Raw genomic sequence first — 14,185 nt, forward strand, 5'->3', positions numbered from 1 at the left:
AATCTGATTTTAATTGATTTACTAGATTTGTGAGTCCTCGTTCAGGAAATGGAGTGACTCGGAGAGTCAGGACTGTCCTCTTCGAGTGGAGGTGGGACCAACATCTTTTGTAGATGAAGAATATAGGGTGGGTCTCAAACGTTTTGACCACAAATTATGTAAACACATATTTCCAAGGCACTCCTTTATAATTATTAGGATAAATAAAAACAGGTTTGAAATCATTCCAATGTATACTATAGGACAGTAAACCAAAAATATCGTTTAAAGTTGGAGAGATACAAAAATATGCATAAATAAATAAATGTTAACTAGGTCAAATAAGATATGAATGAACAACAAAAATAAAATAAGCTACATTTATTTGTTATTGGCTATGGTAGGTTATTGGTTATGTTCATATACTTATTTGATTATTAAAATGTAAACCGATCTTTTTCATCTGGGCGTTTTAGAGTTGTACCCCCTAGATCAGGTCTCTAGTAATTGTGTGCTCAACGTGCACCAGATTGAAGCATTTTACTGTAAAATGTTCAAAAAAAAATCTTCCCGGGGGGACATACCCCCGGACCCCCCTAGAGGATGTGACGTCCACCCCTCAATTCAAACATGTTCATACAATACTGAATACATTTGAAGCCATTTTGACATCTATTACCTATGTCAATAAGTTTCTGTTTTTGTAGTGTATTTGTCTTTTGTAGAGATTTTTCATTTATTCTTTACATATAAAATGTCGCCTAAAATCTCACCTAGGGCAGCAAATTGTCTAGAACCGGCCCTGGTACTAGGCCTCAAGAGCCTTTCTTGTGCTGACACATAGAAGCAAATTGGCGGGGCGCACTTTGCACGCGCACACACTAAAAAATTCCACGCGCTCCGCGCTCACATTATGCTTGGCCCACGTGCCTTAGCACCGCTGCTATGACTCCATCCTAGGGGAAACACTGGCCCGTGCTAGAGTTTTCGGCAAAGTTTAATGATAACTGGGCCAGTAGTTTTATATAATCCTGTTAACAACAGACAAACAAAAAGAGGTAATAAAAGAAGTCTAACACAAGCCATATCTGACCTCCTGCGTGACCTAACAAGTAGCTGGCAATTTCTCTGTTTATTTAGCTAATTGAGAGGAAATCCACTCCATATAGTGGCCAAACATGCCTTGGGGAGGTTAAATTCATATAAATCCCTCTAATTAATTTCATAAACATTTCCTGCTCACACACTCACATCTGCTTGAACAAACAGCCAATCAGGAGGGGATCAAATGTGTGTTGATGATTGATCAATGTAAATCTGATACATTGTTTGGTTTTTACTTCATAACATTCTAAATTAAACTGTGGTGGTCTTTTACCCAAATTAGTGTTTGTATCCCACTTTGATTATTGAGTTAAATACATAACTTCAAAAGGTAACACACTTTTCCTTCACAATTATGGCTCTTCACTTACAACACATGAGCTGTTCTTGACTAAATTAGTCAGTACAATATTCGAACACCAAATGTTGACCGCTAAGAAATAACATAAAACGTTTTGCTTTGTCAACAAAAAACGTTGTTCTCCTGTAATGCATGTTGATGCTCCAATATGAAATAAATTAATAAAAGAATAAGTAATTTGTGTAAGAAAATAATGTAGATTATGCTTGAGAGTCCTCATGAAGAACATTAGCAAAACTAGTTTTTGCAGACCTTTTTTCATAAAAGCACTACTGATCAATTATAAAGCCCCTCCTAAATGTTTTTGTTTACCATTTACAACATCATTGTTAGTTTCTGACTACAAAATAAATCAAGCTTACCATGTGTTTAATTAAACTCAATGAACTCCATCTGTTGAAGTTAGACAGGTGGAAAGAGTACTGAGGTTTTATTTTATGGCTAATGACCATAAATCAATAAGCCTCAACACTTCTTTAGGAAAGAAACACAGCAAAAAGTTATACTCTAATTAGTTTTTGCCACAACACATCACTAAAAGATTTACAAAAATGTAAAACAGACTCAAATGCACAATTCATTTATTTCGAAAAACAACTTAAAGACCTGAGCTAAACACATTTACTCTCATTATGAAAAGCCCTCAAACTCAACTAAAGCACTGTGGTAAAAATAATTAAGAAATATGAATGGTTTAAAACAGCAACAAAAGTAATAAATCAATTGACAAAACAATAGACCAATATTAGAGCAGAAATTACCCTGGGATGAATCTGATATGAGGGAAGAACTGTTTGCTTTTTATTTATTTAAGAGTTATACAAAGCAGCCATCTTCAGGTCTCCACTAGTTGCAAAACAAGTCAATTGTATAGAAGTCCATGAGAAAATTATCCTTCTTCTAAGTTCATGAATTACCTATATTTTCCTAATTATTGAATGGTCTCTATTGCTAGTTTAAATTATTTTTCAATTCAGCATGATGTTCATCTTGTAAATGATGGTCCAACTCAGAGAAATAAAAAAACTAACACACGGTATGTTTTAGGGCATGGCTAACCTTGTGAGAGGCCGGTCAACCCCACATATTGTTTTAAGTAAGTTAGTTTGTTTTCAGATAATTTAAAGAAAACAAGGTGGCCACGGTCACAACGGCAAACTTGATGCTCAAGGCGATTTCTCATATAAGGTTGAAAAAAGCCATTCATTATGCTTGCTATATTTGGAAATGTAGGTTTACATTGTACCACACATTTTACTTTGGTGTTACAATTTAGACAGTAGCGATTTGTTCATTTGTTCAACTTTTTCCTGAACTGTTTACATTGCATACATTTGTCACAAACCTGGAACGGTATTTACACAGCCCTCCTCATCAGCCTTACACTCTGCTCTAAGGGAACAGCACCCACAGTTTAGCTGTTGGTCTCAATAGAGGCTATGTTTCTTTTCTCCACTGTCTGGTTTGATACACAACAGAAGCAGTTGTGCGTGCTGTTTTATGGGATTTCTCCTCGAATGATCAAGGTCTGTGGCCTTGAGCCAGTTGTACATGGTTGTACATGGTATGTGCATGGTTGTACTTGGTTGTACATGGCAAAGCTCGACACAATCAAAGGCATCAATTACAATCAGGCATGTAATAGGGCTATTGGAATTGTATGAAAAAGAGCTGACTTGCAACTTTGCCTTATGAGGATAAAAGGGGATATTTGACTGAAGACACATTTGCGTGTGATTGGAGAGACTCCACACGTGTGTGAGGCTTCATCTAGATTGCCTAAAAAGATGAAAATCACAGACACGTCTTGGCAAACAATGAATCGCAGTGTGGTTGTGTCAATTATATTAAAAGCACTGATTGTATTTCTGCCAAACAAACACTTCATCATTGCAACAAGCTAAAGTTTGGGCCGCCATTTTGCCTCATCAGCGCGTTTTTTGGGTTTGTGCATGCTCGTACCTCAGTGGAGCGAGAACCAAAAGCATTATCAAATATCTGTCATATGAGCTGAGTCGACAAGAAAAATGTTGATGGTAAAAACGAATGTACGAGAGATTGATTTCAGCTTTAAAAGCAATAAATAGCAGAGCTGCGTAGCTTCGCTTCAGATGCCCCTTGATGTCAAGGGGCGGATTAGTGTTCTTAGCCTATACTCTTATTTCACATTTGAAAAAGTATCAAAAAGGGAATTATAGCTGTCTTTATCAGAATAAACAGCCTCCAGGATTCCTCTTGAGCTCAGTCAGGCTCACTGGTAGAAGTCCAAACCACAGCTTTGAGAGATTTTCCGTTGGAATTCATATCGGACCTGTCAGGGGGCCTCTAGGCTTGAACCCTGTTGCTGAGCGTCCTGAAGCCTATTTGCAAATTACCTCCTTCACCAGAGTTGAGGGTAGAACAACACGCAGCAGCCTGCTGTCTGTCCAGGACCCAGCTACCTGGGTCAGCTACCAAAGGGAGAAGAGATATGGAGCAAGACCAATGGGGGGGTGGAGTGGTGTCAAACCTGGCTAACCAAACTCTACTGATACGAGAGCTGTTGCTCCTTCCACGCTCGCCCACTGGTGTCCCATTTCTGTTAGTATGGGAGTTTTCTAAAGGAAATGTCCAGAGTTGTTAGCAGTAGACTTTTGACTGGTTTTTGACATGAGGGTACAATAAAGTAGACTGAGGTGGACCTGAGTGTGGTACTCATGTTCTAGATTTGCATGATGGATGGTGGCGTTGGCTGAGTGAGACAGGTTGCCTGCTCTAATGGGTCTCTGAGGAACTTAATCAGCCATTCCCGCTGCGCTAAGGATAAATAACAAGCTGGACAACTCTGCTGTAGGGGGGTCCAGCCAAGAAAGAGCTGACTGATAGCACTCTCGTAAAAAGATACCAAGAGATCCCTTTAGCAAGATAATGAGCTTAATCAAGAGTGAAGGCTGAGACTCTGAGTTACACACTCTTAAAATACATCCATCTGTGTGAATCAATCTGTGTGCATTCATCAGGCATCTAAATCGGTGGTGAAGGATATCGTAAGGTGTGTCCGTTCTTGCATGGTCAAACCACATATTTAGGCGACGGCTCACACAGCAAAGTAATATCTGAAGAGTTCTGCTGCAGTGTGCTCATGTTCAATGGAATCAGGCCTGGGGGGAAATAATTAAACTGACAATTAACAGAGTGAAGTTTGCTATTTTGAAACAGCTGGACATACTGCTATCGTGGTTTCTGATGGAGAGAGATTAGAACTTTCGTATCGACACAAAATAGCGTTCCATTATTGATAGACTATTTGAAATAAATGGATCCCAGGTACTGGTGTCCAATTTGCATAAAAAAAATGTTAACAAACAACAGAGTACTTATTCCACACAAGGAATTTAAAGACCAATCAGTTGTGCACAAACCCTAGTTGAAGGTCACCATCATGCTATTTTTAGGCAATAGCATAGGTCTCAGATATATAAAAATATATAAAAAACATGTCTATGAAGTGTTTTGCTCAAAATACCAAACAGATCACCCATTCTGCCGTGATGAAACGTCCAAACCACATCAAGGATTATTTCTGAAACAGTATGGAGCTCAAAGGCTTTTTCTCTTGCCGGTTATACCACAAGTTGAGTTCCTTTTTTATTTCCTGCTTCTTCACACACATGCTCTCCAGAACAGGTTAGCTCTGAGTGTTAGCGATGCTAATGTAAACAAAGACCATATTATGTCCAAAACAGTCGTGCATTGTTTCTGATAGCTACTTTCTGATAGGGCCGTGGGTCCACATTGCCGATATTACGTCATATCGGAAGCAAATCTGGATCAGCTCCGTTGTTCCCCCGTTTTTAGAGATTTGGGTACGGAGGAAATGAGAGAGGGTTTTATTTTCTGACGCTGCGTGAGTTCCCAGACACACCGGGGATACATATTTATGTCTAAAAGACATCAAAAAGTGCATTTTGCATGATAGTTCCCTCTTTCTGTTTTACAGACCCCCACCAGTTTAGACATCAGAATAAATGCAACAAATGCTCCAAATGAGATAATGAAATCTTTTCTGCAAATTCAACACTGTTTCACTTGATGAGGAGCATTATGTGTGTCAAAAATGTAAGCCTACGCAGAATTGGCAAAAATGGAGGTCCTTCAAAGGGCCATTTGAGGCTGGCTCAAAAAAGTAAAGCAATTTCCATAGACCTTTATTTAAAATGACCAACTTTACAGCAGAAATAAACATGTTTACAGCCTGGGACAAGAGAAGCTTTCAGACTTTATATATTTTTTCACTTAATTTAATGTTATTAAAGTCAATAGTCGCTAGCGTTCATTATCTGGGCCAACTCAGCTCTATTGGTGCTTCACCTCTTTGCCTACTTTTGCATTGACCAATAGTTATGCAGAGTCCTCACTACCAAAATGGCAAACAGGCAAATCCGCCAACCTTGAGCTTTACATTCAGATTTCCAGAAACTATAAGTGACCTCATAGGGACTTCATCCATGTCTATATACAGTCCCCTGATGGCCATTGGCATTAAGATATTGTGCTTATGTTGTAATGTTTGGCTCTCTGATCCATTTGAGCTGGAGCTTTATAAAGATTGTGTAACAAAGAGATGAAAGATGGAAAGAGCAGTGCAGTCTGTGTTTTAGTGAGGATGAGGGGTTTGCTGTTTTCTATCAACATGGCCACAGCACTGGACAGATGGGAAAACTGCCCAGATGTAAAGGCTCTGTAGATGCGTCATTAATCTCCTGGTAACTAATATAATGGATGTTCTGATGAAAAATTGGTTTGTTCCCATACAATTTTGAAATAGCACAAAGTCTAAAAATCAGGTTAGAGTTGTGGGAATTGCAGTGAGGCTGATGGTCGTATGTCACAGCCTGAATTGCAAAATATGTCTGAAATATTTTGCGCTGTTTTTTCCACTGCGCTATTTCAAGAATTTTTCTTTTTAGTATCATTGTAATTCCATTGCTGTCACATTTCCCCTCACTCTTCCTGTTTGGACCACATTACCATTTCAGGATTTGTATTCATCTCATCAGGTGTTGAGAGAGCAGCCTGACAACAAGACCGACAACTGCTAAGATTGTTGGTGTGAGTAAATTCAGGTCTGTCAGAAACACTTACGTGAAAGGGAAAATGGAGATTACAAAACAGTCAGACTAAGTTGTAGACACCTTCTCTGCTTTTGCATAAGTCAGAACAATGTGAAAACACAACCAATGATAAATAACATGCAAATAACTCACCAGTAGGAATTAATTAAAAGTATGGTGTGTACAAACAGAGCCGAGCTGAAGCAGGCAGAGATTGGAGTGAGTAGCCTTTGGCAACATCAGTTGGAAGCACTCAGGAAGCAACACATCTGCATTCAGATGGAATGAAAGACATGATGAAGTTGAAAATCAGCAAAGAAAACACTTATGTTTGACTTTCAGTATCCTTCCAGAACAAATTCATTAAGGCTATTAAATAAAAGTGATAAACATTTTAACCAAGGCCTTGAAATCTTAAGCAATATATCAACTTTCCAGAAGTCTAATTTGGCACAATGGCGTACAAAATCCGCGGAGAGTTGCAGTTAGACTCAAATGTGTCAATTGTGTTGCAAATTGATTTGAAGCTAAGTCAAATACATAAATGTAAAAAGTTAGTTTCACACTGTAAGTGTACAGACAAAAAACAAATTGATGGGAGTAAATCTATGTCCTCAAGGTCCCAATTCCACGTCTCAATATTGTAGGTCCATTTCTATACTTTCCAAATGCTCTTCACTATTTTTTCGACCCCTTCAGTGTGTCCCAGACCCCACATTGGTATTTATTTGATAGGTGATGAAATCTGATAAAATCCTCTACAAGAATGTGTGATACCCAATTACATCTGTTAAAATGATTTGATGAAACTCAGTTGTACATGCAGATATGCAATGTGTCCACCTGCATTGTTGGTCACACGGTTGAGGACCCCCGTTATGGCTGTCAGTGTGTGTTAAATCACTTGGAATCACCTCTCTGTACAGGTCAAATGAATAAGTCTTCTCCGTTGGCGTGGATCTTCTGCCTAACTCTGAGCCCACATTGGATCACACAAAACTTACATAGAGTTTATATATATAGTGTCCCATAGAGTTCACCCCCAAGCACGCATGGAATCCCAGCTGTGTAGAGAAGCCAGTTGTTTTGACAGTATGCTGCTGGATCTTCACATCTTGTCTCTGTCTCTGGAACTAATCAATCCTGACGCTGCGATACGCACAGGCCGCACCTGCGTTCTCTCCGGCTACCATGGCATACGGCACACCGTGCATACACGTAACTGCAAACACTGCTTCTCCACATCAGTGAGGGCAGAAGGAAGATAAAGTGCATTCTGTCAGTGTAGACGTAAACAAATGGAGCCATTTCCTGAGATGTGTCGGTCCCAGCTGCCAAAAACACACACAAAACGGTGTGTTCAAAAGGTCTCCAGGGTTTGGCTGTTAATAGAGCTCTGTAAATCCTCAGGGGTGGCCATTTTGGGGAGAAAGGGATCTGGGTTGTGTCTCTGACTCCTTTTTCATGGTAACATTGTACACCTGCACAAGCATGACCACCTATAAAAGAGCACACACACAAGCGGGAATATATGTGGGAATAAAATGCAAACAGGGAAACAGAACAAAGTAGTTAAAAACAAATATCTTCAGAGCATACACTGGGTTTTTAGAGGATTCCTACATGTCTGTACTGACGGGTGAGCATTGGCACTGGAACCTAGAGTTATAACACTGCATATCAACATGTACAAGTAGTCCTGGAAGGAGCTGATCTGACAGTGTCCTTTTGATGAATGTGTTCTCATTTTACTAAACTCAAATTAATGTGGCCAGGATTCATGAGGAAGGATTTGGGCGTTTGTTAAGCTTTCATTATGACTTTTTAATGCATAATATATGCAAATAAGTAAGAAATTGAGTTTCCTAGAATATTGTCACCCACATACTCCGAAAATGTAAAATAAGGCAAATTCACAAATGAACAAGACCAAGAAATCTGTTCTGTAAGTATGTAGTTAGGCACAGTTTGAGCGACATGCTAACTTTAGTATGCTAACATGTTCACAATGCCAAACTACGCTTAGGCCTATACACATTGTTTACGATGTTCATCATATTTGTTGACCATGTTAGCATGCATTGCCTGTTACGGTACAGTGGAGGCAATTTGGTCATATTGGACAAATTAAAATGTGTATCTAACGATGGAAAAAATCAATAAAACATCATTGCTGTGCTACCCTTTTTGCTGAATAACCCAATTCGTCTTGAGGTCAGTATGGAAATGTCACAGTCCATCAAAAAAAGTATATAATAAGAATTACTTTACCTCAACTTTTTTCAAGAGTGGTGTTAAAGACTGACACAATTGTGTGAAAAGAAAAGGCTCGCACACCCACGTCTTAACTTTGCCTTTTCCTAATGAGCTCCTTGAATTTAAAAGATTTAGCCTCTGTTCCTCGAGGCTACAGTAGATATATAGCAACACAACGCTAAAGAAAGACAATTTCCTTTCCGGACATCAAAACACTTCAATAATATCAAACAAAGTCTCAACTTAATGCTTCTTTTATCAAGTAATAACAGTGGATATTGGGTCCAGAGGGGAGGACTTCTCAGCATCACGCACAGCAGTCGACTCTACAGAAGCTGGCAGGGTGCTGTGAGTGCCCGGCTCAGGAACTTCAGATCAAAGTGGTGATAGTTCATCAGCACATACCAAAATATATTTGCTTGAAAACAGCGATCAGATTTGTCAGATCAAAAGCATGATAACACAACATCCCGGATTGAACTCTTATGGATGCAAATGGAGTAGGATAGGTTTATAAAAGGCCATGAGAAAAATCTGAACATTGTGATATAATAAAGCTCAGATGTAAAGGAAAGTATTCAGGTTCAACATCAACATTTTTGTAGGACATTTCAGAAAAATGTACCTTGCAGAATGTAATATAAACTTCTAAATTAGTTCTAAACCAGTATCACATTTCCTTGCATATGGATATTCTTTCACATCCATTTATTATTATTTAGTGGGAATACTGACACAGCATTCCAACTATCTGTTATGCTACGCACAAAATTCTTTATTATTCCGCCGGGTTATTTTGCGCTGCTTCTTCTCCCACATTGAACATCGCAGAAATTCCGTTCGAACATCAATCTGCCAAAAAGGCCACATTATTAACCCGAAAGTACACAAAAAGTACACTTCAGATGCTCAAGTTCCTTGACATGCTTCACGCTTTGAAATTTCACCGATATCTGTTACGGTTCTTCAACAAAACGTTCACATGTAACAGGTTTATCTCTCATTTAGAACAATGAAAATGCTTTCCTCTCACTAATCTCCATGGAAACCTTTGATCTCTGGACACGTCGTTAGCTCAAATATAAACACCTGTGTCATGGAACACGATGATGTCATAACTCCAATTGACATAATTAGAGCAGCAGACTAATGACGTGGTCACTGGAGTTTAACAGACTGTCTCAGCATATTATTTTCCGTCTGATGGAGACTTCATACTGACTTCAACATGTTCCACATATTTTAGACATTATTGGTGACGTATGCTTTTAGTTCTAAAGTTTTTTGTTAAAATATTCTGCTGCTTTTTCATGCATTTAGACCTTTATTTTCTTGTTCTTATTTCACATTCAAGTCCCCTCTATTCTCGAACCCTTTAAAGGACTCAGCCACACCACTTATATACCAGGTGCGACTGTTGCTATGTGAGTTAATCTTTCAAATACAAGGTTGCTTGTTTGATTCAAGCTCTTGTAGTCAATATGTCAAGGTATTTATCCCTAACATTTTATCAGCTAACTAATGACACACTCTCAGAGGATCTTTATAACCGTTTTAAGTGTTGCACATCTTTAAACATGACTCTAAATCACTTTTAAAACCAGCGATGCACTACAGTGTCAGCTTTTCTAAAATAGAAACTTCAATGTTCACATCTTTCTAAATGATTCTACTTTTCAATGACCTACAAATAATCCTAATAATAATCCCATTTTCAATCTTCCAACTGTTCATATTTTTTGGTCAATTAACTAACCCGTTACAAATGTGTCGTTCAACAAATTTGCCGCATTTATTTGATCACCATGGAAACCTTTGATCTCTGGACACGTCGTTAGCTCAAACATAAACACCTGTGTCATGGAACACGATGATGTCATAACTCCAATTGACATGCTCAGAGCAGCAGACTTCAGATAATGGTTAATGGCCCTGCCCTCAACAGCTCAACGTCAATTATGGGGTGTCATCATATGCCGTTTCCATGGAGTTACAGCAACATCGTGTTTTATGGCGAGGGATGCGTATCCCTTGCCGTAAAACACGATGTTGCTGTAACTCCAATGGACACGGTCCGATCGTCCCCCAAATTTCGCTTGTATATCACCGGTCCATGCCTCAACAGCTTTATGCCAAATCTGAGATCTCACCATAGGCTGTTGTAATGGAAACGCATCCCTTGCCATAAAACATGATGTCGCTGTAGCTCCAATGGACACGGTCCTGTTGTCCCACAATCTTCACCTGTATATCACCTCTCCATGCTTCAACAGCTCTACGTCAAATCTGACACCTCACCTTATGCCGTTTCCATGGAAACGCATCCCTCGCCATAAAACACGATGTTGTCGTAACGCCTATGAAAAGGGTCAAAACAGCACCAGACTTCAGATAATGGTTAACGGTCCAGCCCTCAACAGCTCTACGTCAATTATGGGGTTTCATCATATGCCGTTTCCATCCCTCGCCATAAAAGACGATGTCGCTATAACTCAAAAAGTGCTCAAACTTCACGTGTGCTAACAGTCCAGCCGTGAATACATCTACGGGACAGTTTTGAGATTTCTTCAAATGCCGTCGCCATGGCAACACAATGCTCGCCATGAAACACGGTTTTCTCATAACTTCAGTGAAAATGCTCCAAATGGCCCAAAACTTCACAGGTTTGGTAACGATGCAGCCATCAACACATCTAAGCGTATTATGGGATGTCATCAAATGCCGTTGGCATGGCGAGAGGTCATTCGCCATCGAGTTAGTTCAAAAGTTTGAAGTTCAAATATTCTGCTGCTTTTCCAAGCCTTTTGACGACACCGCCCAGTCAGGGACCGTCGAGGTGGGATGCGTTCTCTGTATGACATGAGTCCGCCCCCCCTGCTAGAAAGTGGTGTAGGCCTTGCGTACCGGATACCCGGACCGGGGCGACCAGCCATCATTAGATCTTTATGTACACCCAGAGGAAAGTCTTCACTCATTTGGATAAGTCTCACGTTCTCGAAGGAGGTGATCAGGAATAAATACTGACATTCACCTCCCACAAACTCTCACCCACGGAAGTTTTTCCCGTGTGGCAAGAAAAAGCTTACGGGACACCCGTCACTAAAATCAGTAAAGATGTCCTGGATACAACCTATTTGTGTCCGAAAGAGGTGCTCATTTTCCAGATGCACCGACGATTACTGCCGTACGGTACACCCGAAACTTCCCATTCATCCCGGCCGAGTCGTTAGGAGACCAGACGGCAAAAATACTTCCCTTCGAGCGTTCCGAGGAAGGACAAAGGTCAGTGACCACGGATACTCCTTGTAACTGTCACATATAACTACCCGAGTACGTCGGGTAAACTTGAGGGACCTTCTTCGGGACTGTACTTCGGTGACTAGGGTTGCTGTCACGCAATGGACTCGGTTCACCGTTAGTGAGGTTCGCTCAGTCACTGTAAGTATGCGATAGACATTAGAAGTACGTGAGTCAAGCGATGGCTCCAAATGCTCTCAAACGACTTCGGGTTGGGACGGAAATATGGATTCCACCACCAAGTACATGGGGGTAACTGTAACTCCGAATAGGAGGCGGCGACACAGGGAGGCCCCTTGTCGTGGCTTAAACGATACGGTACAGCCACGAAATGCGTGAATATACACTGTCTAGTTTTCTCAAAGCAGTGTTACTGGTTGAGAACACAGGACCCGATTGGAGTCTTCCGTTCGGACAATGATTCAGTTGCCGAGAGAGTGACCTTAACACCTCCGTTAACGAAACCTGAATGTGCTCAGTCCCAGCGTCCGTGGAAGCCCACCACCGCACGAGTAAGCTGAGCACCCAGACCGAATGTGGGACCCGAAACAAGTCCCCACAAAGGTAGGTTCTTTAAACTACGTCGTCGCTTCGACAAGTATGCTGCTGGTTTAATTATATGGCGAAAATGTCAATCTGCAGAGTACGATTGTCACACCGGGTACGTCACGACCCGGTGGACGACTCAATCTCGAGATTGACAATTCAAGACCAACCTAGGCACCACTGAAAGCTCTATTCGAGCAGACCGTTATGCCCTCGATGTTATAGGGTATTCAACCTCTGTAGCTTGCCTCACAATACTTACTCTTGATATCCAATGAATGCATTGGGTCAAGGTCTCATTGTACTTCACTCGTACAGAGTTGGTCTGCCGGGAGGAATCGATACCACTTCGCTCTTCTCCTACGAATATAACTATGCGTTATCGTCTCTGCATCGCGTTCGATGATATCCCCCACCTAAGGGACTCGACTGAAGTTCTAGTGGTCGGTTAGTCCTACGCATTACTCTAACTACCGAAGGACAAAACGAGGTCGCTACTCCGCGTAGGGTATCAACTCTGTAGTAGTGACAGTACAATGACCGACTTGACCCCATGCATCCATTGGATTATCAAAATAACCAACAAACAATTTCCGCATCTTCGTATTGTACGACGGGGAAGAGGGGGCAAAGAGGGGCCGAAGTGACCCCCTAGTCACCCTCACGTCGAAAAGGAACTAACGCGTGAGAAGACAACGTACTAAATTTACGTCACCAACGAACTACACACATACACACACACACACAACACACAACACAACACAACACACAATATACTACTATCTACTATCACTACTTCTACTACATATCCAACACACACACACACACACACACACACACACACTCACATCTCATCACACACACACACACACACACACACACACACACACACACACAACACCACACACACACACAACCACACCACACACACACACCACACACACACACACCACATCATCAACCACCGTCGGTCACTTCAACGACTCGGTCCTCACTACACCCATTACCTCCCCAACACCACTGGTTAACTTAAACCACCCACACTAACTCTCCCTCTGTTTTGTTTGCTCAACGTCATCAGGCTTCGCACTTTTATCTGTCTCTATCTCTCTTTTTCTTACCGCCTCGACAATCACACTCCCTGCCCGCCTCCGCCACTACAATGCATATACCTGTATTGCTTCCGGTTTAATGTAATGAACTACACTCAAAACTTCCCTCACACCACAGCTCCTAACTTGTGTCTGAGATTGTACTCCCTTCCCACCTGACTCCTCAAAGCTACCTTTACCTTCTTTGGAAACCTAAACATTGGTTCTCCTCTTGGAGCCCAAATAGCGACAATTCAAACTCCTTTCAACATCCTATTTGGTCCTAAACTAAATCTTGATCTCTTAGTTAAGGACTTCTTTAACGACACGGTCACCCTTTACGAAATACGACTTTTCGGACTGCGATTTGGACGATACGACTTACATTCCCACATTGCTTCTTTCACTTTTCTAAATCTAACTTACTATGTACTTGTGATCCTCGAACTTACACCTAC

The 14,185-nt window shown here is 40.8% G+C and overlaps 1 protein-coding gene across 1 annotated transcript in view; it reads right to left on the bottom strand.

Annotated features, from left to right (window-relative positions):
* nup205 (nucleoporin 205) overlaps nucleotides 1-14,185 on the bottom strand; it is a 78,858-nt gene that overhangs the window by 14,962 nt on the left and 49,711 nt on the right. The window lies entirely within an intron of this gene.

This window comes from Notothenia coriiceps, unplaced genomic scaffold (assembly GCF_000735185.1).
Source record: "Notothenia coriiceps isolate Sejong01 unplaced genomic scaffold, NC01 NC01_scaffold00000339, whole genome shotgun sequence".
Taxonomy (NCBI): Eukaryota; Metazoa; Chordata; class Actinopteri; order Perciformes; family Nototheniidae; genus Notothenia; species Notothenia coriiceps.